The sequence below is a fragment of the Callithrix jacchus genome, chromosome 19 (genome assembly GCF_049354715.1).
Source record: "Callithrix jacchus isolate 240 chromosome 19, calJac240_pri, whole genome shotgun sequence".
Taxonomy (NCBI): Eukaryota; Metazoa; Chordata; class Mammalia; order Primates; family Cebidae; genus Callithrix; species Callithrix jacchus.
The window spans coordinates 13795863-13822488 of record NC_133520.1 but is presented as its reverse complement, the minus strand read 5'-3'; the positions used below and the strand labels follow the sequence as shown (position 1 = coordinate 13822488).

Below are 26626 nucleotides of genomic sequence, written 5' to 3'. Positions count from 1 at the left end.
TGCCCAAAGTAATTTACAGAATCAATGCTATACCCATCAAGCTACCATTGACTTTCTTCACAGAGCTGGAAAAAAACCACCATGAACTTCATATGGAACCAAAAGAGAGCCCGCATAGCCAAGTCAATTCTAAGCAAAAAGAACACAGCGGGGGGCATCACACTACTGGATTTCAAACTATACTACAAGGCTACAGTAATCAAAACAGCATGGTACTGGTACCAAAACAGAGATCTAGATCAATGGAACAGAACAGAGGCATCAGAGGCAACACAACATAGCTACAACCATACAATCTATGATAAACCTGACAAAAACAAGCAATGGGGAAAGGATTCCCTGTTCAACAAATGGTGCTGGGAAAACTGGCTAGCTATGTGTAGAAAGCAGAAACTGGACCCCTTCCTGACACCTTACACCAAAATTAACTCCAGATGGATTAAAGACTTAAACATAAGACCTGGCACCATAAAAACCCTAGAAGGAATTCTAGGCAAAACCATCCAGGACATAGGAGTAGGCAAGGACTTCATGAACAAAACACCAAAAGCATTGGCAACAAAAGCCAAAATAGACAAATGGGACCTAATCAAACTCCACAGCTTCTGCACAGCAAAAGAAACAGTCTCTAGTGTGAATCAGCAACCAACAGAATGGAAAAAAATTTTTTGCAGTTTACCCATCTGACAAATGGCTGATATCCAGAATTTACAAACAACTCAAACAGATTTACAGGAAAAAAACAAACAAGCCCATTCAAAAGTGGGCAAAGGATATGAACACACAATTTACGAAAGAAGACATATATGAGGCCAACAATCATATGAAAAAATGCTCATCGTCACTGGACATCAGAGAGATGCAAATCAAAACCACATTGAGATACCATCTCACGCCAGTTAGAATGGCGACCATTAAAAAATCTGGAGACAACAGATGCTGGAGAGGATGTGGAGAAAAAGGAACACTTTTACACTGTTGGTGGGAGTGTAAATTAGTCCAACCATTGTGGAAGACGGTGTGGCGATTCCTCAAGGCCTTAGAAATGGAAATTCCATTTGACCCAGCAATCCCATTACTGGGTATATATCCAAAGGACTATAAATCATTCTACTACAAGGACACATGCACACGAATGTTCATTGCAGCACTGTTTACAATAGCAAAGACCTGGAATCAACCCAAATGCCCATGGATGATAGACTGGATTGGGAAAATGTGGCACATATACACCATGGAATATTATGCAGCAATCAGAAATGATGAGTTCATGTCGTTTGTAGGGACATGGATGAATCTGGAGAACATCATTCTCAACAATCTGACACAAGAACAGAAAATGAAACACCGCATATTCTCACTCATAGGCGGGTGATGAAAAACGAGAACACATGGACACAGAGAGGGGACTACTAAACACTGGGGTCTACAGGGGGGAAAAGGGGAGGACCAGTGGGAGGGGGAGGTGGGGAGGGATTGCCTGGGGAGAAATGCCAAATGTGGGTGAAGGGGAGAAAGCAAACAAAACACACTGCCATGTGTGTATCCATGCAACTGTATTGCATGCTCTGCACATGTACCCCAAAACCTAAAATGCAATAAAAAAAGGAAAAAAAAATTAAAAAATAGGAAAAAAATTAAAAAATAAAATAAAATCACTACAAAAAAAAAAAAAGAAACTAAGAACCTTGAAAAAAGATTTGAGGAAATGATAACAAGAATGGACAACTTAGAGAGGAATATGAGTGAATTGATGGAGCTGAAAAACACAACACAAGAACTTTGCAAAGCATGCACAAGTTTAAACAGCCGAATTGACCAAGCAGAAGAAAGGATATTAGAGGTTGAAGATCAACTCAATGAAATAAAATGAGAAGGCAAGAACAGAGAAAGAAGCACACAAAAAAATGAACAAAGTCTCCAAAAAATGTGGGACTATGTGAAGAGACCTAACCTATGTTTGATAGGTGTACCTGAATGTGACAAAGAGCATGAATCCAAGCTGGAAAATACTCTTCAGGATATTATCCAGGAAAATTTCCCCAGACTAGCAAGGCAGGCCAATATTCAAGTCCAGGAAATACAGAGAACATCACAAAGATATTCCTCAAGAAGAGCAACCCCAAGGCTCATCATCCTCAGATTAGCAGGGTTGAAATGAGGAAGAAAATGCTAAGGGCAGCCAGAGAGAAAGGTCAGGTCACCCACAAAGAGAAGCCCATCAGACTCACAGCAGATATCTCGGCAGAAACTCTACAAGCCAGAAGAGAGTGGGGGCCAATATTCAACATCCTTAAAGAAAAGAACTTTCAACCCAGAACTTTATATCCAGCCAAACTGAGCTTCAGAAGTGAAGGAAAAAAAAAATCCTTTGGGACCAAGCAAGTACTCAGAGATTTTGTCACCACCAGGCCTGCTTTACAAGAGCTCCAGAAAGAGGCACTACACATAGAAAGGAACAACCAGCACCAGCCATTCCAAAGGCACACCAAATACTAAAGAGCATCAACAAAATGAAGAATCCACATCAACTGATGGGCAAAACAGTCAGCTAGCATCAAAATGGCCGTATCAAATTCACACATAACAATATTAACCCTAAATGTAAATGGGCTAAATGCACCAATCAAAAGACACAGACTGGCGAGTTGGATAAAAAGCCAAAACCCATCAGTGTGCTGTTTCCAGGAAACCCATCTCACATGCAAGGATACGTGGTAAAATAAAGGCTAAAATAAAAAAAAATAAAGAAAGATTTCCCAATCACTAATGAAGAGCAAAAAAAAAAAAAAAAAAAAAAAGGAGTTGAAATTCTCATCTATGATAAAATAGACTTTAAAGCAACAAAGATCAAAAGAGACAAACAAGCACATTACATAACGGTAAAAGGATCAATACAAGAAGAAGAGCTAACAATCCTAAATATATATGGACCCAATACAGGAGCACCCAGATATATAAGGCAAGTTCTTAATGACTTGCAAAGAGACTTAGACTCCCACACAATAATAGTGGGAGACTTTAACACTCCACTGTCAATATTAAACAGATCAACCAGACAGAAAATTAACAAGGATATCCAGGGCTTGAACTCAGACCTGGAGCAAGCAAACCTAATAGACATTTACAGAACTCTCCACCCCAAATCCAGAGAATATACATTCTTCTCAGCACCACATCACATCTACTCTAAAATTGACCACATAATTGGAAGTAAAGCACTGCTCAGCAAAAGCAAAACAACTGAAATCATAACAAACCGTCTCTCAGACCACAGTGCAATCAAGTTAGAACTCAGAATTCAGAAACTAACTCAGAACTGCACAGCTTCATGGAAACTGAACAACTGGCTCTTGAATGTTGACTAGATTAACAATGAAATGAAGGCAGAATTAAAGAAATTCTTCGAAACCAACAAGAATAAAGACACAACACACCAGAATCTCTGACACATTTAATGCAGTCTCTAGAGGAAAATATATAGCAATAAGTGCCACATGAGAAGAGTGGAGAGATCCAAAATTGACACACTAACATCAAAATTGAAAGAGCTGGAGGAGCAAGATCCAAAAACTGAAAACCCAGCAGAAGACAAGAAATAACTAAGATTGGAGAGAACTGAAGGAGATAGAGACACGAAAAACCCTTCAAAAAAATCAATAAATCGAAGAGCTGGTTTTTTGAAAAGATCAACAAAATAGACAAACCACTAGCCAGATTGATAAAAAAGAAAAGAGAGAATAACAAAATAGATGCAATAAAAATCAATAAAGGGGAAATCACCACAGATTCCACAGAAATTCAAACCATCATCAGAGAATACTACAAACAAATCTATGCACATAAACTAGTAAACCTGGAAGAAATGGATAAATTCCTGGACTGCTGTTTCCTCCCAAGCCTAAACCAGGAGGAAGCTGAAACTATGAATAGACCAATAACAAGGTCTGAATTTGAGGCAGCAACTAAGATCCTACCACACAAACAAAACCCAGGTCCAGATGGGTTCACAGCCGAATTCTACCAGACACACAAAGAGAAAATGCTACCATTCCTTCTGAAACTATTCCAAATAATCCAAAAAGAGGGAATCCTTCCCAAATCATTTTATCAGACCAACATCACCCTGATACCAAAACCCAGCAGAGACTCAACAAGAAAAGAAAACTTCAGGCCAATATCCATGAGGAACATAGATGCAAAAATCTTCAATAAAATACTGGCAAACCGATTGCAACAGCACATCAAAAAGCTTATCCACCATGATCACGTAGGATTCATCCCAGGGAGGCAAGGCTGGTTCAACATACATAAGTCTATAAATGTAATTCACCACATAAACAGAACCAAAAACAAAAACCACATGATTATCTCAATTGACGCAGAGAAAGCCTTTGACAAAATTCAACAGCCCTTTATGCTAAAAACCCTCAATGAACTCGGTATTGATGGAACGTATCTCAAAGTAATAAAAGCTATTTATGACAAACCAACAGCCAATATCATACTTAATGGGCAAAAACTGGAAGCATTCCCTTTGAAATCGGGCACTAGACAAGGATGTCCTCTCTCACCACTCCTATTCAATATAGTACTGGAAGTTGTAGCCAGAGAAATCAGGCAAAAAAAGAAATAAAGGGTATTCAAATAGGAAAGGAGGAAGCCAAACTGTCTCTATTTTCAGATGACATGAGAATATATCTAGAAGACCCCATCGTCTCAGCCTAAAAACTGCTGAAACTGATAAGCAACTTCAACAAAGTCTCAGGATATAAAATCAATGTGCAAAAATCAAAGGCATTCCCATACACCAATAACAGACTGAAAGAAAGCCAAATCAAGATGAACTGCCATTCACAATTGCTACAAAGGGAATAAAATACCTAGGAATACAGCTAACAATAGACATAGGGGACCTCTTCAAGGAGAACTACAAACCACTGCTCAACGAAATAAGAGAGGACACAAACAGATGGAAAAACATTCCATGTTCATGGTTAGGAAGAATCAATATCATGAAAATGGCCATACTGCCAAAGTAATTTACAGACCCAATGCTATCCCCATCAAGCTACCATTGACTTTTTCACAGAACTGGAAAAAACCACCTTGAACTTCATATGGAACCAAAATATAGCCTGCAGAGCCAAGTCAATTCTAAGCAAAAAGTACACAGTAGGAGGCATCACACTACCAGAGTACAAACTATACTACAAGGCTACAATAATCAAAACAGCATGGTACTGCTACCAAAACAGAGATACAGACCAATGGAACAGAATAGAGGCATCAGAGGCAACACAACATATGTACAACCATACAATCTTTGATAAACCTGACAAAAACAAGCAATGGGGAAAGGATTCCCTGTTAAATAAATGGCGTTGGGAAAACTGGCTAGCCATGTGCAGAAAGCAGAAACTGGACCCCTTCCTGACACCTTACACTAAAATTAACTCCAGATGGATTAAAGACTTAAACATAAGACCTGGCACCATAAAAACCCTAGAAGGGGTTTTTTTTTTTCCGAACAGTTTCCATTTTTGCTTAATGGATTCATGATTAATATTCTGTAGACACTGTAACATTCTTGAACTTTTAACAACAAAGTCTCATGATTTTTAAGGGGAGTCAGAGATGGGCAGGAGAAGGGTCATCCAGCAACCAGGTGACAGGTCGATTAAATTAGAACATTTCCCTTATTGAAAAGCAAAAAATCTACTAATTGGAGTCAATGCTTCTGATATAAATTTGTCTTCCCTGTCCAAAGTACTTATGTCCAAACCTCATTTGTAGATTTACAAAATATCGAACTTACATGACATCATGGTAATCCATACAGCATTGATTCTGACCAAGAAATTGTTTCTTATGTGCACTTATTTATAAAATAGCAAATAAATTTTCAAATGAATCAGAATTGCTAATCGTTTCTGTGACTTGTATAATCATGAAGTTCTAAAAATTATTTGATTACCTTTTGCTGAGACAAAGTATCTCTGTGTCACCCAGGACGGTATGCAGGGGTGCCATCACAGTTCACTGCAGTTTCTACCTACAGGTTCAATCAATTCTCCTGCAACAGGCTTCTAAGTAGCTGGGACTACAGGCATGTACAACACCCAGTTCATGTTTGTGTGTGTGTGTGTGTGTGTGTGTGTGTGTGTGTGTAAACAGGGTCGTCCTATGTTGGTCAGGTTGGTCTCAAACTCCTGGGCAAAAGCGATCCTCACAACTTTTGCCTCCCAAAGCACGGGGGATTCTGGGCTTGAGCCACCACACCTGGCCTTATTAAGTTTATATGGATTTGTCAGAACTCTCTGTATTGAAGATATTACCAATATTTGTTGCAAGTAATTTTCTATCACACTAAATATTAGCCGTTGGTGATGTTGCCCAAAACTCACTTTTTATCTTTGATGCAAATAATTGGAAAAATAGAAAACTACTTACCTTATTGTTAGCGACCTACTTGAATCCTGGCATAATTTTTACAATTTACTTGCTGAGTGTAAATTAAGCAAGCAAATGAACTTCCCAAACCTCACATTCCTCAATCGCAAAGCTAAATGTTTAAAAGATAACTATGATAACTATGAGATATTTTCTAACCTTTATAAACTATAGCAGACATTTACTGTATTTTCAGTTTCCTAGGCACTTTGGAAAGTGCCAAAGAACTTTCAATAGCCTTCATGAAATTAATAATGCATATTCTTCTCTTTAGGGAATAAGCTCTGATATATTCATTGTATTCTAATAACCATAATTATATCATACAATTCTCCATACTTTTCTAAGATTCTGTGAAATATCACAGCTTAGAAAATCTGTAAGAATCTTAGACTGTCTCTTTCACATCTCAAACATCTCATTTGACAAATAAGAGAAGTCCGGCTCAGAAAAGTTAAGCAAATTGCTCAGGGCCAACCAACTGTGATAGATTAGAATCTGAGTCCTGTCATGCTTAATAGTGTTATTTTCACTATACTACATTGCTTCTACTTTGGAGCTTCACCATTCTTTTGATTATTATAGTTGCCTTAAATATTTCAATCTTTATGACATTATATAAAAATTATTATTAAAACATATTGAATGCCTCTTTCCATATATATTTCCAAAGTACTAGACAGTGTCAGTTTTACAAACTTGACACAGACCTTTAAGGAGCTTATGCTTTGAGAAAAACTGGTCTACTTTTTGCTCATTTATTGAAATTTAAGCCTACCTTTCAGAATTCTGACTTCATTCTGTGAAAAAAACCCTTCAGACTTTCTGTTTAGATAGACTCCTAAATACTTAAGCATGTAATACCTGAATCAAAGACAGCTGTGGAGGTGGATATCCAGTTTGCCAAAGGGATCCTGTGCTGCTATATCTGGTCCTATTTAAACTCTAGTAACTTATGTAGCTTGTCAGAGTGAATTCAGAGAGAGACAAAAAATATGACCCAAAGACAGATGGTGTAAAGGAGCAATTTTGATACGACTGTCCACTGTGTCAGGTACTGTGCTGGGAGTTGGAAATATGGAGATGAAAGACATATATCCTTTCCACTAAGATAAGAATTACAAATACATCTAAAGCATTAGAAAGCAGGTACATGCATACAGTTAGATGAAGTTAATCTAATCAAGACTTCCCACAGGAGTGATACCAAATGAAGTGAGGCTTTTGAAAAAGAAAACAGAAAGAATTTATGGAGAAGACTTAATGAGAAGAGCAGCATGTTTAAGACAGGATAACTTAGTTGACCGGAGTCCATTTTGGCAAGTAACCATAAAGAAGTGAAAGAGATGGGGATCTACGAGCATGGAAAATAAGAGGGATTATTTGCTTTTCCCTATAATTTTATATCAGGAAATGAGAGCATCAACTAGATGAATTCAAATTGAACCAGCATCATTAACAGCAGGTTAAAATACTGCCAAGGAACATCTATTTAATTGGTAGACTCTGCAGGTATTGGAACTGATCTGTTGTCTGTGACTTTCTCTCACTTATTTTGAAATAAAAATTTGCTTTGAGATTTGAAGTTCTTCAAAACCTGTGAAGTGAGGCCAAAATGTACCATTTGAGGTTCATTAAATTTATTTAGACAAGAAAATATTTCCTTTGAGAGATCTCTTTATTATAGAAACAATTAACTTAGCATAATAAACAGGACAATAAAAACTCTTCAAATGATTTGAAATAATAAATATTGCAAGATCACCTTTTTGAAGCCTCACTGCCTTATTCAAAACAACTTTTCAAAACTGCTGGCTTTAGTCTTCTTCCCAGAACCACAGTGACAGTGCAGACTGATTTACGACCAAGAGGAAATTGGGTAGCTAGGCCAACAGGGTAGCTAGGAAATGAAACATTATTTAAACTTCAAGAGTTATGACAAAAGGTGCATTTTTGGTATCCTATTACTGATATATGGCACTCCACTTATAAAAGTACACAATTTATAAAACCCTCAACAAAAACACATAGATCTATGTATAATTCAACATATATAAAGGTATATAGTGATAAACTGGAAAGCAGAATATTAGCGAAACAGTATTTTGGGCATTGTCAATGCAGTAAGTTTGTTATCTAGAAATTTTAGAAAACTCTTTTATCATATACTCATGATCTTCTTATTCTCTGTTGCCCTTTTCAGAATACTATTTTTCCATCCGAAGGTTTCCTTACATCTTAAAATTCATTTACTTGTGTATATAATCCTCAATGTCTCATTTTTGTTTCATCTATCAGCTCTTTCATCTATATCAAGGCTTTACTATTTGACTCAAGATTTCTCCATCCCCAAAGATGGAAAGATTTCTCCATACCCAAGTCTTAACCACAATTCCAGTGATTTTTAAACCCCTCTTGATCCATCCAATACTTTGGTCTCCAAGTTTATTCAGTTTTATATTTCCAGGGACCTTTACCTCTTTGTTAGACATCTGCAGAAATTTATGGGTTATGCCCTACACTTAATCATTAACTAGAGTTTTCCACTTCTGCAATCTTCTTTGGAAACCTTTTATTTATTATATTTCTGTGCTTCTTTCATTTCACTGACATATTTCAGGTTTTGCACAGGTATCTGCAGTTATTAAACCCATCTTTCTCCTTTTGCCTTCATTTTCCGTCTTAGTTTGTACTAGTTAGTTCATCAATATACAAATCTCATATTAATACTCAAATATTTTGATCTACTATTCTTCTGTAGAGCAAACCTAAATTCTAAGGAAATCAAAGTATCTGCCTTTTCCAAACCTAAAAAATTAAATACTACTATTACTACCACCACCACCAGCACCACTACTACTATAAACCCACACCAACACACATACAGGTGCTGTCACCAGTTGATGATATACAAGTAGTCCTTGAAATTTTTTTTGTTTAACTTTTCAGCTCTCAATGCTCTCATTTTTCACTATTTTCAATTTTCTCTATCTATCTCAAGCCCTACATCTGACCATTTCCCCCTCAGTCTCAGATAATAGCTTTATCTTCTACTTTCCAGAGAAAATAGAAGTCAATAGATAGGAATATACCCAACTTCTAATTACTTCCTTTTTGTTTTAATCAACAACAAAAACAAAAACGGGATGCATGTGCAGAACGTGCAGGTTTGTTATATACATATACTTGTGCCGTGGTGGTTTGCTGCACCTGTTGACCCATCCTCTAAGTTCCCTCCCCTCCCTCCTCAATAGGCCCTGGTGTGTGATGCTCCCTTCTCTGTGTCTATGTGTTCTCAATGTTCAACTCCCACTTATGAGTGAGAACACACAGTGTTTGGTTTTCTGTTCTGCATTGTTTGCTGAGGATGATGGCTTCCAGCTTCATCCATGTCCCTGCAAAAACATGATCTCATTCCTTTTTGTAACTCCGTAATATTCCATGGTGTCTATGTACCACATTTTTTTTAATCCAGTCTATCACTAATGGTCATTTGGGTTGGTTCCATGTCTTTGCTATTGTAAATAGTGCTGCAATAAGCATACATGTGCATGTGTTTTTATAGCAGAATTATTTATATTCAATTGGGTATATACTCAGTGATGGGATTGCTGGGCCAAATGATATTTCTAGTTCTAGATCCTTGAGGAATTGCCATGCTGTCTTCCACAATGTTTGAACTAATTTACATTCTCACCAACAGTGTAAAAGCATCTCTATCTCTCCACAGCCTCACCAGCATCTATTGTCTCCTGAGTTTTTAATAATTGCCATTGTCACTGGTGTGAGATGGTATCTCATTGTGGTTTTGATTTGCATTTCTGTGATGATCAGTGATGTTGAACTTTTTTTTAATGTTTGTTCGTTGTGTAAATGTCTTCTTTTGAGAAGTATCTGTTCATGTTCTTTGCCCACTTTTTGATGAGGTTGTCTTTTCCTTGTAAATATGTGTAAGTCCCTTGTAAATTCTGGATATTAGCCAAATTACTTTCAAAGTTACTTCAATCCATACCCATTCTGTGTTTTACATTATAATTGTTTGTCTTCCTATCTAAAGTTAATCTTCCCCTACTCTGAATTTTATGCCTCACTACCTACATAATAACCCATGATCAAATTTAGTTAATTCTACCTCTTAAGTGTTTCTTAAATCCATGCATTGCCTTTCTTATGATTAACTCTACCCTGATTAAAGTCACTACCATGTCTCCCCTCTACAGCTCCATCAGACTCATCTCTGATTCTTGTATTTCATTCTTGTCTTGGCCCCTTTCAATTTATTTTCCACACAGCAGCAAAAGTAAATTTTCTAAAATTCAAAACTAATCATATTGCTTACCTGCCTAAAATCATAAAATGGATCCTGCTTACCTTTGGGATAGAATTCCAACTCCTTAATATAGTGTTTAAGATTCTTCATAATATTTGACTACCTATCATCTTTACGTGATCATTCAAGTCACTATGCCCTATAATCTACATCACAGCCAATATTAACTCATTTTATTTTCTCAAATTCACCTGTCTCTCTCTCATTCCAAGTCCTCGTACATGTTTTTCTCTCTGCCAGGAAAACTCTCCCTCTTGTCTCTTCATCTGACTCTCTACAAGTAATTCTTCCAGGTATTAACTTAATAGCATTCTTTAAGTTAACAGTCCAATGACATGTTTATAGAAAATATTTAGTGATTCTCTCAAGTCTGGCTTTAATGCTGCTCCTGTAAGCTTCAGAGTTCCTAACAAGTGCATTTATTACACTTTATGACATGTGCATTTATCACATTCTGTTTTAATTATTTATTTACATATCCAATTTATCCCACTAGCTCCTTAAAACCAGGAGCTTGTGAATCTTGTACACCATTCTCATAGTACTCCACTATAGCACTTCTCTAAAACCTCTATATAGCACTCCACTACAGCACTTCTTCTCTAGTATCTCTATACAGTATTTTGTTGGGAAAAGTGCAAAGGAGAAACGACTTACAGAGTGCCTACATAAATTGGTTATGAGTAACATATAAATAAGGAACAACAAACTGTGGAAATGGGGAGGAAGGCCTCTCCATGCCTCATGTTCTGGTGCAGGGTAACCAAGGCTCTGTTACCATAAATATTGTGCTCAAGGACGTAAAACCCATTTGTAGCACTCCGACCTAGCCAGACTTGTAGGCTCCTTGTGAGGCTCGTGTTCCATCAGCTGCACATATATAACAGACTAAAGATACCCACATGTTCTTGTTTTGAGAAACTCCCGAACCACCACTGTTATCAATCCTTAGAATGACACACCAGTTCCAGCTCACTGATTCACTTCTGGCTCACTGATGCACTCCACCATCACTCCACCCCTACCCTATTGATCAAAGTGATTGTAATCAATAAATAGTGTGGATGATCAGAGCTCGGGGCCTTCACTGCCTCCTGGTGATGGCCTCCTGGTCCCACTCTTTGCTCTCTTAATCTGTTTTTTCTCATTCCTTTGTTGCCACTGAACTAAGGGTACCCACAGGTGATGTAGGGCTGGCTCCCTACATTCTGGTGCCCAACATGGGGCTTATGGATCCTACCTTCTGGCACCCATGTGTGGGGCTCATGCATTCCCTACAGTATTCTAATATAGCACTTCTTCTCTAGCATCTCTATATAGTACTCTATTGTAGCACTTCTTCTTTAGTATCTCTATATAATACTCCACTATAGCACTTCTTCTCTACTATTGCTATATAGTACTCCACTATAGCAACTCTTCTCTAGTATCTCTATATAATACTCCACTATAGCACTTCTCTGCTATCACTATATAGTACTCCACTATAGCAACTCATCTTTAGTATCTCTATATAATACTCCACGGTAGCACTTCTTCCCTAGTATCTCTACAGTATTCCACTATGGCATGTATTCTTTAGTATCTCTATATAATACTCCACTATGGTACTTCTTCTCTAATATCTCTAAATAGTACTCCACTGTAGGACTTCTTCTCTAGTATTGCTATATAATACTCCATATAGCACTTCTCTAGTATCTCTATAGTACTCCACTATAGCACTTCTTCTCTAGTATCTCTACATAGTACTCCACTATAGCACTTCTTCTCTAGTATCTCTACATAGTACTCCACTATAGCACTTCTTCTCTAGTATCTCTACATAGTACTCCACTATAGCACTTCTTCTCTAGTATCTCTACATAGTACTCCACTATAGCACTTCTTCTCTAGTATATTTTGCTCTCGCCCATCAGCTACTATTTTGCCAGAATACAATCCTGGATGAAAAGGTCTTCTTAGTCTGGATGTCAGAACTGAAAAAGAAAGTGTTCTAATTTTCTCTTTCTGACTTCTTTTCAAATAAAGTTTACCTGGGCTTCCAGAGAAACATTTAGCCCAATTATTTTTGATATTGCCAAACTTGCTCAACTGTAAGGTATGAAGAGCAGGGTACTTTGTGTCATTTTAAAAGGAATTGTAGAAGATTTTTGAAAAAAATAAAAAAAAAACTTCAGATTCATAAAAGATTAACATAAAATTTGTTTGTAACAGGCAAAAAAAACCTCATTTCTAAATTATTACACTTAGTTTGCATTTCACAAACCATTGAAATTGGTTATTTGAACAAATCATGACAGAATAAATAAATACATGAAAGGGTGTATAGACAGATAGGTTCATTGTTTTCTTTTTATACCCCTGAACTAAGTATCCAAAAATTTGTTAAGAGGCCACATACTATTCACTTATCACGTATTACCCTAATCCGATGCCTTCAGTGTTATAATTATCAGGGTTTACATTTGGAATATTTTAAAGTAAGACTTACCATTGCTGGTTCTCTCCTTCAAGCTAATATTTGCTAACATTTAATAAATGCTTACTACTTGACAGGCACAATGCTAAGTGCCATATATATGCATATATATATGTGTGTATGTGTGTGTGTGTCTAGCATGTATATATATGTGTTTGTGCACACACACACACACACGTATGCTAGACTTCCTGAGTTGAGGAGGGAGTTGAGCCCCCAAAGCCTCAGACAGCCTCAGACAGGCTACCCTGTGGCTTTGCTGGTCTCATCCTTCAGTGATCTTGTATGGAGTCTCATGACTGTAGCTTTCCCAGGCTAGAGTTGCATGCTGGGACCCCTACAGTTCTGTGGTCTTGGGAGTGGCCCCACTTCCATGGCCTCACTAGGACTTGGCCTAGTAGGGACTCTCTGCAGCAGCTCTGCCCCTGAAGGAGTTTTGTAGCTGGGCCCTTAGGCTCTCTGTTACATCCTTTGAAATCTACATGGAAAAAGCCATGCTCCCAAAGCTCTTGTATTCTGTGCACAACCGAATTAGCACCACATGGATGCTGTCAAGATTTCTCGCTTGTATGTTCTGAAGTGGCAGATTAAGCTGCACCTAGGGCCACTTAATCTATGGCTGAGGCAGGTGAAGAATGCTATGCTGAAATGCAGGGAGCAGAGACCTGAGGTGGCCTAAAGAAAGTAGTCCCCTAAAACAATTCTGCTTCTCTAGAGCTTGGGCCTGTGATAGAAAAGAAAACCTTGAAGATATCTGAAATGTCTTCAGTGTCTTTTTACCATTATCTTGATAATCCCTTAGCAAACAGTTGCTGGGCCACACACTTGGTTTTCTCTCCTGAAAACACTTTCACTCTCTAACACATGTCCATACTGAGTTTTCCAAATCTTTCTGCTCTACTTTCTTTTAGATTATAAATTCCATCTATAAGTCATTTCTTTCCTCTAACATCTTACTGTGATAAAAAGTAGATACACAGCAGACTGAATGCTTTACTGCTTAGATATTTCTTCTGCTAGATATGCTAGCTCATTACTCTTAAATGCCTCCTTTCATAAAGCCTCCAGCCATGAAGACAGTTCAGACAAGTTCTTTGCAACTTTATAGCAAGATGGCCTTTACTCCACTTTCCAATAAGGGATTCCTTATTTCTGTCTGATACTTCATCGAATGTCCTTTACTGATCATATGTCTATCAACTTTCTAATCATGACCACTTGAGATATCTCTAAGAAATTCCAGACCTTCCTGACGTTCCTTGTCTTCTTTGAGTCCTCACCAAAATTACCCCTAATGCTCCATTCATGGCAATCTAGAATTTTTCTAATCTGCTCTTTCAAATTCTTCCAGCCTCTGCTCATGACACAGTTCCAAAGCCACTTCCATATTTTCGGGTATTATTATAGCAATATCCCTACTCATAGTACCAATTTTCTGTCTTAGTCCACCTTCCGCTGCTATAATGGAATAGCACCAACTGGGTAATTTAGTTTTTTTTTGAAAAAATTTTTCCCGGATTGGGAGAGAGGGAAGTCTGGGAGCATGGTGCCAGCATCTGGAAAGGGTCACCTGGAAAGGCAGAAGGCATCATTGGTGAGTGAGGATGCAAGACAGAGAGAGACACCAAGGACTAGACTCACTTTATAACATTTTACTGTCATTATAACTAATCCACTCCCATGCTAATGACATTTATCCATTCCTGAGGGCTTCATTTTCATGACTCAATGACCATTGTTATGCCCTATGTCTTGATTTTATTTCTACAGGGATTAAGTTTTCAACACAGAAACTTCTGGGGGACACATTAAAACCATAGCAGATTTCAACATATTTTTTAGGAGTGGGGCACAATTCAACCCACAATACTAGTCAAAATTCAGTATCTTCACTCTCAATTTTTCTTCTGTTTTTGAAAGTTTTCCCCTTTTGGCGCCATTCCACTCTTGGCCCCACTGCTGGCTCCACTTTTACCTCTGCACCACAATCCATATGGCAGCTTCTACTGAGCCCATGTGGCTCTCACCTCTGAGCAGAAGATGGCCATGCTGCCCACATGTGCTTATCTTGGCAAATCTGCCAGGGATGTTTTCACCAAGAGCTATGGATTTGGCTTAATGCAACTTGATTTGAAAACAAATTCTGAGAATGGATTGGAATTTACAAGCTCAGCCTCAGCCAACACTGGGACCACCAAAGTGAAGGAGAGTCTGGAAACCAAGTACAGATGGACTGATCATGGCCTGATGTTTACAGAGAAATGGAACAATGACAACACTATAGGCACTGAGATTACCATGGAAGAGTAATGCACATGGACTGAAGCTGATCTTTGATTCATCCTTCTCACTGGAGAAGAAAAACCAAAGCTGACCTTTGATTCATCATAACCTGGAAAAAAAATGCTAAAATCAAGATACGGTGCTTGTGGTGCACATAACCTGAGCCGTGGCATGGATTTTGAAATTGCTGAGCCTTCAATCAGAGGCTCTCTGGCGCTGTGTACAAGGGTTGGCTGGCTGGCTACCAGATGAATTTCGAGACTGCAAAGTCCCAAGGGACCCAGAGCAACTTTGCGGTTGAGTAGAAGACTGATGAATTCCAGCTTCACACTAATGTGAATGACGGGATAGTGTTGGGTGGCTCTATTTACCAGAAAATGAACAGGAAGATGAGAGCACTGTGAATCTCGCCTGGACAGCAGAAAAATGTAACACTTGCTTTGAGATAGCAGCCAAGTATCAGATCAACCCTGATGCTTGCTTCTTGGATAAAGTGAACAACTTCAGCCTTCTAGGTTTATGGTATATATAGACCCTAAAGCCAAGTATCAGACTGATACTGTCAGCTTTACTGGATGGTAAGAATGTCCATGCTCACAAGCTTGGTCTAAGACTGAAATTTCAAGTGTAAATGAATATTGTACAGCTGTGTAATTTTAAACTGTTTTGTAGCATAGGTATCTTCATAATTTAGTGTATCCTTTAATGTTGTATTTCTGGGATGCAGGTATTGCTAAAAATCATGTTAGACCTCTGGGTTAAGAATGATTCAGCTTTAAGGTGTTACCCTTTCAAAGGTACAGAAGAAACTCCATTCCAGAAGGCCTTTTCAGCTATAGAGTTGGAGGAAACTTGGCATTTCTGGAAATGTCAGATTTCTTTTTTATACAGAAATGTTTGCAAATGGAAGCTGACAATGTGGAGGCACTTTATACATTTATAGTGAGTAAACGAATAAATTGTGATTTCCTAAGAACCAAACCTTCTTCTCTTAACCCTAGTAGATGAAAGGGAGGCTCGTTGGTTGATGGTGTGTACAAACACACCTGAAAGGGACTTTTTTAGACAGACGTTCATGGCCTGTTTCCATCACAATTCATCATCACCTCTTTTACACCAAAAGGTCTGCAGTATGTAGTAACTGTTTCTTTTGGCCATTTGGGGATAAAGAGGATGAATGTGATGAAATCAATAATTCAGGACTTAATTCCTTCTCATGTTGTGGTTTTTTTGTCCTTGTACCAGAATATGAAATAGCTTCCAGGAGCTCGAGCTATAAGCTTGGAAGAGTCTGTGTGATTTTAATCACATGGTAACAATACTCAGAATCTAAATTGAACTTCTGTTGTATTGTCATCACTCAATTCATTTTTTAGCAGTTCAATGGGTACATTTTAAAGTCTTTCATTTTTTTGTGGAATTAAATTCTCCCCTTCGAATGCAATTAACATCACTAAAAATAAAACTTGAATACTATATTGAAACCTCAAAAAAAAAAGAGAGAAAGTTTTTCCCTCTCTGCCATCTTCTTATTCCTGCTCCTACTTCCCAGCTTTATGCTACGTCCCATTTACACAGAGTAACACACTCTATAATCAAACTCTTTTCTGGAAAATCTAATTACAAATGTATGCTAAAGAATTATTTTTACCAAAAACTATAATTAAGACAAAGTTTTTGTACTTTATTCAGTGCTTTAGTTAACTACAAGGGAGTAGTCAATCAAAATTAACCAAAGGCAAAGTTATCTGACCTGCTATTTTATATTAATATTCTATAGGTATGGCCCCTTCATACATCAAATATAAATAAAGAACTATATATTTATGTCTCACCACAATGAAAAGTTGTTACAATAATGAGAATTTCAAAAAGCCACATAGGCTGCTTTGAGAGCTCTCATGTAGTGCAATTCTGATTCCTTTTTACACAGTCAACATGAAAGATGAGCTGATATAGGTTTGTACTAGGCAACCAGATATGATAATGTAGATCTCTTAGAAAATGATCACCTGTTTTTAAAGTCTGGGGAATATCCTTCACTTCCTGATATTACAGAGAGAAAGCAGAGTTTCTTAATCTATTTTCAAGGTTTTAATTCATTTTTGTAAACCAAATAATAATCCAGCCCCTCTAACAACATTGGGTTGGCAATATCTCAAGCCAAAATAAAGTAGTCTTACAAAGAATATTAGAAAAATGACAAATATGCATAAGTAGTTTAAGTTGCTAAACTATTACTATAATTCCACCTTGAAATGAATAAAGCTAACTTCTGGCCATATTGGAGCAATAGGTAATGGATTTACCTTCTCCCCATAAAATGATTAACTGGAAAAACTACATAAATACAAATTTTAACACACTAGATAACAGGCAGCATTGGATTGTAATCTCCAAGGAAAAGGAAACAAATAAAGTAACCCTAAGATTGACCTAGCTTCCTGCCTAGAGGTGCTTTGCTGGCAGCAACACTGAGAATCTAACATTTGGGACTGACAAACAGAACTTGGCCATCTTGCAGAGTTTCTGATAGAGGTCAGAATTCAAGGAGCTCAGGTTTAATACAATTTATGGGCAGACTATCAGACAGAAGGGAGCCACACAGAGATTTAGTTCCAGAGATCTCCACAAGTATTCCTTCAAGTTTTTTGTCTGAGTAGTGATCTGAGAATACTTTAAAAGAAACATCTTGGGAAAAGGCAGAGCAAGATGGTGGAATAGAAGGCTCAACTGAATGTCCCCTTGCAAGGATACCAATTTAGGAATTATCTATACACAAACACACAAAACACCTTCATAAGAACCAAAAATTCAGGTGAGCACTCATAATACCTAATTTTAACTTTATATCACTGGAAAAGGCATTGAAGAAATAGACAAAACAGTCTGGAATCACCAATATCACCTCTCCCCGACCCCTGCCAGTATCAGAAACCTGGTATGGAGAGCATCTCTGGGTTTTGGAAAAAGGAGAACACAGCAACTTTGAGGCACTGAACCAGTGCTTTCCTGTTACAGCAAAAAGAAATGCAAGACCAAACTCCACTGACACCTGTCCACAGATGGAAGATTTAAATCAGCCCTAGCCAAAGGGGAATCACAGATCCCAGCAGTCAGAGCTTGAGTTCTTGAGAACCTTGCCACTGAGGGCTATAGTGCTCCGTGCCTCTAAGTAAACTTGAAAGGCAGTCTATGCCATAAGGACTGCAGCTCCTAGGTGAATGAACTAGACCTAAAGACAACGGACTTGGTGGGCCAAGAAGTGGTGGCATCATCCCTCCCCTAGCTCAGGCTACATACCTCACAGCTCCAAAAGAGACACCTTCCTTCCATTTGAGGAGGTAAAAAGGAAGAGTGGGGATGACTGTGTCTTGCATCTTGGATACCAGTTCACCCACAGTAGGACAGGGTGTCATGAGGCCCCCATATTCCAGGCTTTAGCTCCCAGATGACATTTCTAAACACACCATGGGCCAAAATGGAACCTGCTGCCTTGAAGGAAAGAACCTACTCCTGGTGGATGAAGAGCCCCAAGACCCTGAATAACCAGAAGTGATACCCAGGTACTACATCAAGTGCCTTGGGTGAGCCTCTGAGGCTTGCTGGTTTCAAGTAAGACGAAGCACATATGGGACAAAACTCCTTCTGCTTGAGAAAAGTAGAGGAAAAAGTAAAAAGGACTTTGTCTTGCATCTTGGGTACCAGCATGGCCACAGCAGGGTAGAGCACCAAGAGGGCTCCTGGGGTCCTCAGTTCTAGAACTTCACTCTTAGATGGCATTTCTCATTCTGCCCTGGGCCAGAGGAGATTCCCTGAAGGGTGAGTCCTAGACCAGCCAGCATTCACCACAAGATGACTTAGGAGCCCTTGGGACTTAAGAGAACATCATTAGTCTGACAGTACTCCTCATAGCCTGTGGAAGTGGCTATGAGATGAGTCTTCTCTGCCTTTGTAAAGGGGAGGAAAAAGTGAGAAGGACTGCATCTTGTGGTTTAAGTGCTAGCTCAGCTGCAATATAATAAAATACCAAGTAGGTTTCTAAGGTTTTAGGCTGCAGTTCCTGACTCCCAGAAAATATTTCTGGACCCACCTGGAGCCTAGGGGGACCTTGCTGTCCTAAAAGAAAGGGCACAGGCCTGGCTGGCCTTGCCACCTGCTGATTTTAGAGCCCCTTAAGTAGCCAGGGAGTGGGTACAGCAGGCCTTGGGCAAGACCCAGTGCTATGCTGACTTCAGGTCTCATCCAGAACAGTCATGGTGGTGGCCACAGGGGTGCTATGTCACTCCATACCCAACTTTTGATGGCTCAGAGCAAAAAGCAAGACTCCATTTGTGTGGGAGAAAGTAAGGGAAGAAAACAAGAATCTTGCCTGATAAAGAGAATTCTCCCGGAACTTGTCCAAGATCATCCAGGCAGTCCCTGTAGGAGTCTGCAAGAACCACAGTGCTACTGGGCTTGAGCCCTAAAGCAACTACACTTAGATCACAATACCCAAGTTCTTTCAAATATCCGAAAAGCCTTCCCAAGAAAGACGGGAAAAAACAAGCTCAGAAGTGAAGAATACAATAAATATGTAATGCTTCAGTGCCCAAACACCAAGGAACATCTCGTAATGCCACAACCATCCATGAAAACATGACTTCACCAAATCAACAAAATAAGGCATGAGAAACAGAGATGTGTGACTTTTCAGACAGAATACTTATGTTAAGGAAATACAAGAAATCACAGAGAAGAAATTCAGAATTCTCTCAGATAAATTTAACAAAGAGATTGAAGTAAATAAAAAGAATCAAGAAGAAATTCTGGACTAGAAAATGCAATTGGCATATGAAGTACACATCACAATCTCTTAAGAGCAGAATTGATCAAGCAGAAGAAAGACTTCATGAACTTGAATACTGGCTCTTTGAAATTACAGTAAGAGGAGGCAAAAGAAAAAAATAATAAACAATGAAGCATACCAACAGGATCTAGAAAATACTCTCAAAAGGGCAAATCTAAGAATTATTGGACTTAAAGAGCAGGTAGATAAAGCGATAGAGTGGAAAGCTTATTCAAAGGAGTAATAACAGAGAACATCCCAAACCAAAAGAAAGATTTCAATACTCAAATAAACGAGGTTATATAACACCAAGAAGATTTAACCCATAAAAGACTACCTTAAGGCACTTAATAATCAAACTCCCAAAGGTCAAGGATAAAGAAAGTATCCTGAAGGCAACAAGAGAAAATAAATAAATAGCATACACTGGAGCAACAGACTTTTCAGTGAAAACCTTACAAGTCAGGAGAGAGTGGCATGACTTATTTAAACTGCTGAAGGAAAAAACAAAAAACTTTTACCCTAGAATAGTGTATCTAGCAAAAATATCCTTCAAACATAAAGAAGAAATAAAGACTTTCCCAGACCAACAGAAGTGAAAGCTTTCATCAATATCAGACCTATCTTACAAGATCCTAAAGCGAATTATTCAATCAGAAAGAAAAGGAAATTAATGAGCAAAAAGAAATCACCTGAGGGTACAAAACTCCCTGGTAATAGTAAGCACATAGAAAAACACAGACTATTATAACACTGTAATGGTTGTGTGTAAACTACTCTTCTCCTAAGTAGAAAGACTCAATGATGAATCCATCAAAAATAACAACAACTTTCAAGACATAGGCAGTACTATAATATATGAATAGAAACAACAAAAAGTTAAAAAGCAGGGACAATAAGTTAAGGCATAGAGTTTTAGTTTTCTTTTTGCTTGTTTTGTCATGAAAACAGTATTAAGTTATTATTAGGTTAGGATAATGAGTTATAAGATAGTATTTGCAGGCCTCATGATAACCTCAAACCAAAAATATACAATGGATACACAAAAAATAAAAAGCAAGAAACTAAATTATATCCCCAGAGAAAAATCATCTTCAAGGAAGGAAGGAAGGAAGAATGGAAGGAAGGAAGGATCACAAAATAAGCAAAAAACAAATAACAAAATGGTAAGAATAAAACCTTACTTATAAATTATAACATCAAATGTAAATGAACTAAACTCTCCAATTGAAAGTCACAGAGTGGCTGAATGGATGACCAAAGAAGATTCACTGATCTGTTGCCTACAAGAAGCACACTTCACCTAACATGTAGATTGAATATAAAAACATGGAAAAGGATATTCTATGCTAATGGAAATCAAAAAAGAGCATGAGTCACAATACTTGTATCACACAAAATAGATTTCAATGCTAAAACTATAAAAAGAGATAAGGCTACAATATAATGATGAATGGATAAGTTCAGCAGGAGGACATAGCATTTTAAATATATATACACTTGACAGTGAAGCACCCAGAAATATGAGGCAAATATCATTAGAGCTAAAGAGAAAGGTAAGTCCTGATATAATAAGAGCTGAATAATTCAACATCCCACTTTCAGCATTGGACAGGTCTTTCAGACAGAAAAATCAACAAAGAAACATCAAGCTTAATCTGTGCTACAGACCACATAGATTTAATAGATATTTGGAGACATTTTAACCAACAGCTGCAGAATATACATTTTTTCCTCAGCACATGAATCATTCTCAAGAATAGACCATGGTAAGGTCACAAAACAAGTCTGAAGACATTCAAAAATATTAAAATAACATCAAGTATTTTCTCTGACCACAATAGAATAAAACTAAAAATTAACAGCAGGAGGAATTTTGGAAACGATACCAATACATAGAAATTAAACAATATGTTCCTGAATGACCAGTGGATCACTGAAGAAATTAAAAAGAAAATTGAGAATTTTCTTGAAAAAAATGATAATGGAAACACAACATACCAAAACCTATGGAATACAGCAAAAACAATGCTAAAAGGGCAGTTCATAGCTATAAGTGCCTACATCAAAATTAACAAGAAAAATCATCAAGTAAACAATATAACAATGCAATTTTAAGAAAAAGAGCAAGAGCAAACCAAACTCAAAACTAGTAGAAAAAAAGGAACAATAAAAGTCAGAGTAGAAATAAATAGAGCTGAAATAAAAAAAATTCAAAAGACCAACAAAGTTGAACAAAATAGACAAATCTTTAGCCAGACTAAGAAAAAGAGAGAAGATACAAATAAAATCAGAAATGAGAAAGGAAACATTACAAATTATACTGCAGAAATGCAAAGGATCATTAATGGCTATTAGGAATAATTATATGCCAATAAATTGGAAAATCTAGAGGAAATGCACAAATTCCTAGATGCATACAATATGCAAAAACTGAACCATAAAGAAATAAAAAATATGAACAGACCAGTAACAAGTAACTAGATGGAAGCCATAATAAAAAGTCTCCCACTAGTGAAAAGCCCAGGACATGATGGCTCTACTACTACATTTTACCAAACAAGGAAGAATAAAACCAATTCCACTCAAACTATTCCAAAGTAGAAGACTACAGAATACTTCTAAACTCATTCTACAAGTCCAGTGTAATCCTGATACCAAACAAGACAAGAAACATCCAAAAAAGAAAACTACAGGCCAATATTTCTCATAAATGTTAATGCAAGAATCCTTAACAAAATACTAACAAACTGGATTCAACAATACATAAGAAAGATCATTTACCACGACCAAGTGGGATTTGTCTCTAAGATGTCAGGATGGTTCAACATATGCAAACCAATCAATGTGATTCATTATATCAACAGAATAAAGTATGAAAACCATGTGATCATTTCAACTGATGCAAAACAGGCATTTGATAAAATTCAACATTCCCTCATGCTTTAAAAAGCTGGGTATAGAAGGAACATAGCTCAACATAATAAAAGCCATATATAACAGACCCACAGCTGGTATCATACTGAATGGGGAAAAATAGAAAGACTTTTCCCTAGAATATGGAACATGACAATGATGCCCATGTTTATCACTGCTATGCAACATAATACTGGAAGTCCTTGCTAAAGTAATCAGACAAGAGAAAGATATAAAGCACATTCAAATGAAAAAAGAAGACAAATTACCCTTATTACAGATGATATAGTCTTATATTTGAAAAATCAAATGACTTCACAAAAAATGTTCAAACAGATATAAATTCAGTAAAGTTGCAGAATACAAAATTGGCAAGCAAAAATTAATATCAATTATATATGCCAATAGTGGAAATTCTGAAAAATAAATAAAAATATAAAATCGTTTACAATAGCCAAGCATAAAATTAAACACTAGGAATTAATTAAATAAATGAAACATTGCTATAATGAAAACTATAAAACACTGATGAAATAAAGAGAACACCAAAAAAGTGGAAAAATACTTTATGTTAATAGATTGGAAAAATCAGTATTGTTAAAATGTCCATACTGTGCAAAGCAATCCATAAATTCAATGCAATCCCTATCAAAACACCAATGGCATTCTTCACAGAAATAGAAAAACAGTCCAAAAAATTTATATAGAACCATAAAATACCAAGAATAGTCAAAGCTATCCTAAGGAAAAGCAACAAAACTGAGGAAGCACAGATTATACTACAGTGCTGACTTCAAATTATTCTACAGAGCTATAGTAACCAAAACAGCATGGTCCTGGCAAGAAAACAGACACACAGAACAATAGAACAGAATAGAGAAATCAGAAACAAATCCACCCTCCTACAGAGAATTCATTTTTGGCAAAGGTAGCTAGAACATACACTGGGGAAAAGACAGTCTTTTCAATAAATGGTGCTGGGAAAATGGGATATCCATATACAGAAGAATATAAGAGAGACCCCTACCTCTCATCATATACAAAAATCAAATCAAAATGGATTAAAGATTTAAATCTAATACCTGAAACTATGAAACTACTATAAGAAAATATTGGGGAAATGTCTCCAGGATATTTGTTTGGGCAAAAATTTCTTGAGAAATACCACACAAGCACAGGCAACTAAAGCAAAAATGGATAAATGCCTTCACATCAAGTTTAAAAGCTTGTGCACTGCAAAGAATATAATCAAGAAAGTGAAGAGAATCTATAGAATGAAAGAGCATATCTGCAACTACCCACCTGTATTAGCCTGTTTTCATGCTGCTGATAAAGACATATCCGAGACTGGTTAATTCATAAAGAAAAAGAGGTTTAATGGACTCACAGTTCCACAGGGCGAGGGAGGCCTTACAACGCTGGCAGAAGGTGAAAAGTGTCTTAGACAGTGGCAGACAAGAGAGAATAAGAACTAAGAGAAAGAGGTTTCCCTTTATAACACCATCAGATCTTGTGAGACTTATTCACTACCATGAGAACAGTACAGGGAAACTGCCTCCATGGTTCACTTATCTCCCACCAGTTCTCTCCCACAACACGTGGGAATTATGATAGCTAAAATTCAAGATGAGATTTGGTGGAGGGGACGCAGCCAAATCATATCACCATTTGACAAGGGATTAATAACCAGAATATATAAGGAGCTCAAAAACACTATAGGAAAAAAAGCAACAATTTGATCAAAACTGGGCAAAAGATTTGAATAGACATTTTTCAAAGAAGACATACAAATGGAAAACAGGCATATAAAAATGTGCTCAGCATCATTAATCATCAGAGAAATGCAAATCAAAACTACAATTAGTTATCATCTCACCCCAGTTAAAATAACTTATATTAAAAAGACAGGAGTAACAAATGCTGGTGAGGCTGTAAAGAAAAGGGAACCTTCATACATTCTTGGTGGGAATGTAAATGAGTATAACCCCTAGGGAGAACACTTTAATCTTCCTCAAAAAGCTAAAAATAAAGCTACCTTATTATCCAGCAATCCCACTGCTAGGTATATATACAAAGAAGGAAAATCAGTGTATCAAAAAATATATCTGCACTCACATGTTTGTTGCAGTACTGTTCATAATAGCTAAGATTTGGAAACAACCTAAGTATCCATCAACATATAAATGGAAAGAGAAAATGTGGTACATATAAACAATGGAGCACACTCAGCCATAAAAAAAGAGATCATATCAATTCCAACATCATATCAATTCCATGGATGGAAATGGAGATTATTATGTTAAAAGAAATAAGCCTAGCACAGAAAGACAAACATTGCATATTCTCATATATTTGTGGTATCTAAAAATCAAAACAATTAAATTCATAGACACAGAGGATAGAAGGATGGTTACCAGAGGCTGGGAAAGGTGTGGGATCTAAGAATCAAAACTATTAAACTCATAGACGTAAAGGATGGAAGAATGCTTACCAGAGGCTGAGAAGGGTAGTGAATGGGATGTAGGGATGGTTAACGGATTAAAAAAAAAGAAAAGAAAAAAGGAATAAGACCCTCTATTTGATAGCACAACAGAATGACCATAGTCAATAATAACTTGATTGTACATTTTAAAACAACTAGAAGAGTGTAAGGATGGTTTGTAATATAAAGGACAAATGATTGAGGAGTTAAATATCCCATTCTTCACGATGTGATTATTATGTATTGCATGCCTATTTCAAAACATCTCATGTACTCTCATAAATATATACATCTACTATATACCCACAAAAATTAAAAATTAAAAAGAAACTTTCTGAAGCCAGGGAAGAGCCAATAAAAAAATAAACAATAAATACAAGAATAGGAATAGTTCCCATGAGGTAAAGAGGAAAAACCTCCTAATACATGGGTCACCAGTACACTCATCAGAAACTATCTCTTTAGAAGTAGGAATTATATCAGTGGAAATGAGGGTCCAGCCCCATTCATATAAAGCTTAAAACTCTCAGCAAACTAGGATTGAAGGTGAACTTTATCAACCTGTTACAGAGAATCTATGAAAAACCTACATTTATCATAATACTTTATGGTGAAAGGCTAAATGCTGTCCTGTTAACATCAGAAACAAAGTAAGGATAGTCTCTGCCACCATTCTATTAATGTTGCACTAGCCAGTGCTATAACAAAAAAAAAGACAAAAATAAATAATATGCATAAGGATTAGAAAAAATTCTTTATTCATAGATGACATAATTATACATGTAAAATATTTAAAATCTACCAAAAACGATACTAGAACTAATTCTATGAAAGTGATGTTTGCAAGATACA

General features: G+C 37.0%; 1 long non-coding RNA gene and 1 pseudogene across 1 annotated transcript in view; one reads left to right on the top strand and one right to left on the bottom strand.

Moving 5' to 3' along the window:
* LOC144580353 (uncharacterized) overlaps window positions 1–26626 on the bottom strand; it is a 260125-nt gene that overhangs the window by 194303 nt on the left and 39196 nt on the right. The gene's annotated exons all lie outside the window — the stretch shown is intronic.
* Window positions 15211–16179, top strand: LOC100399642 (non-selective voltage-gated ion channel VDAC1 pseudogene; annotated as a pseudogene).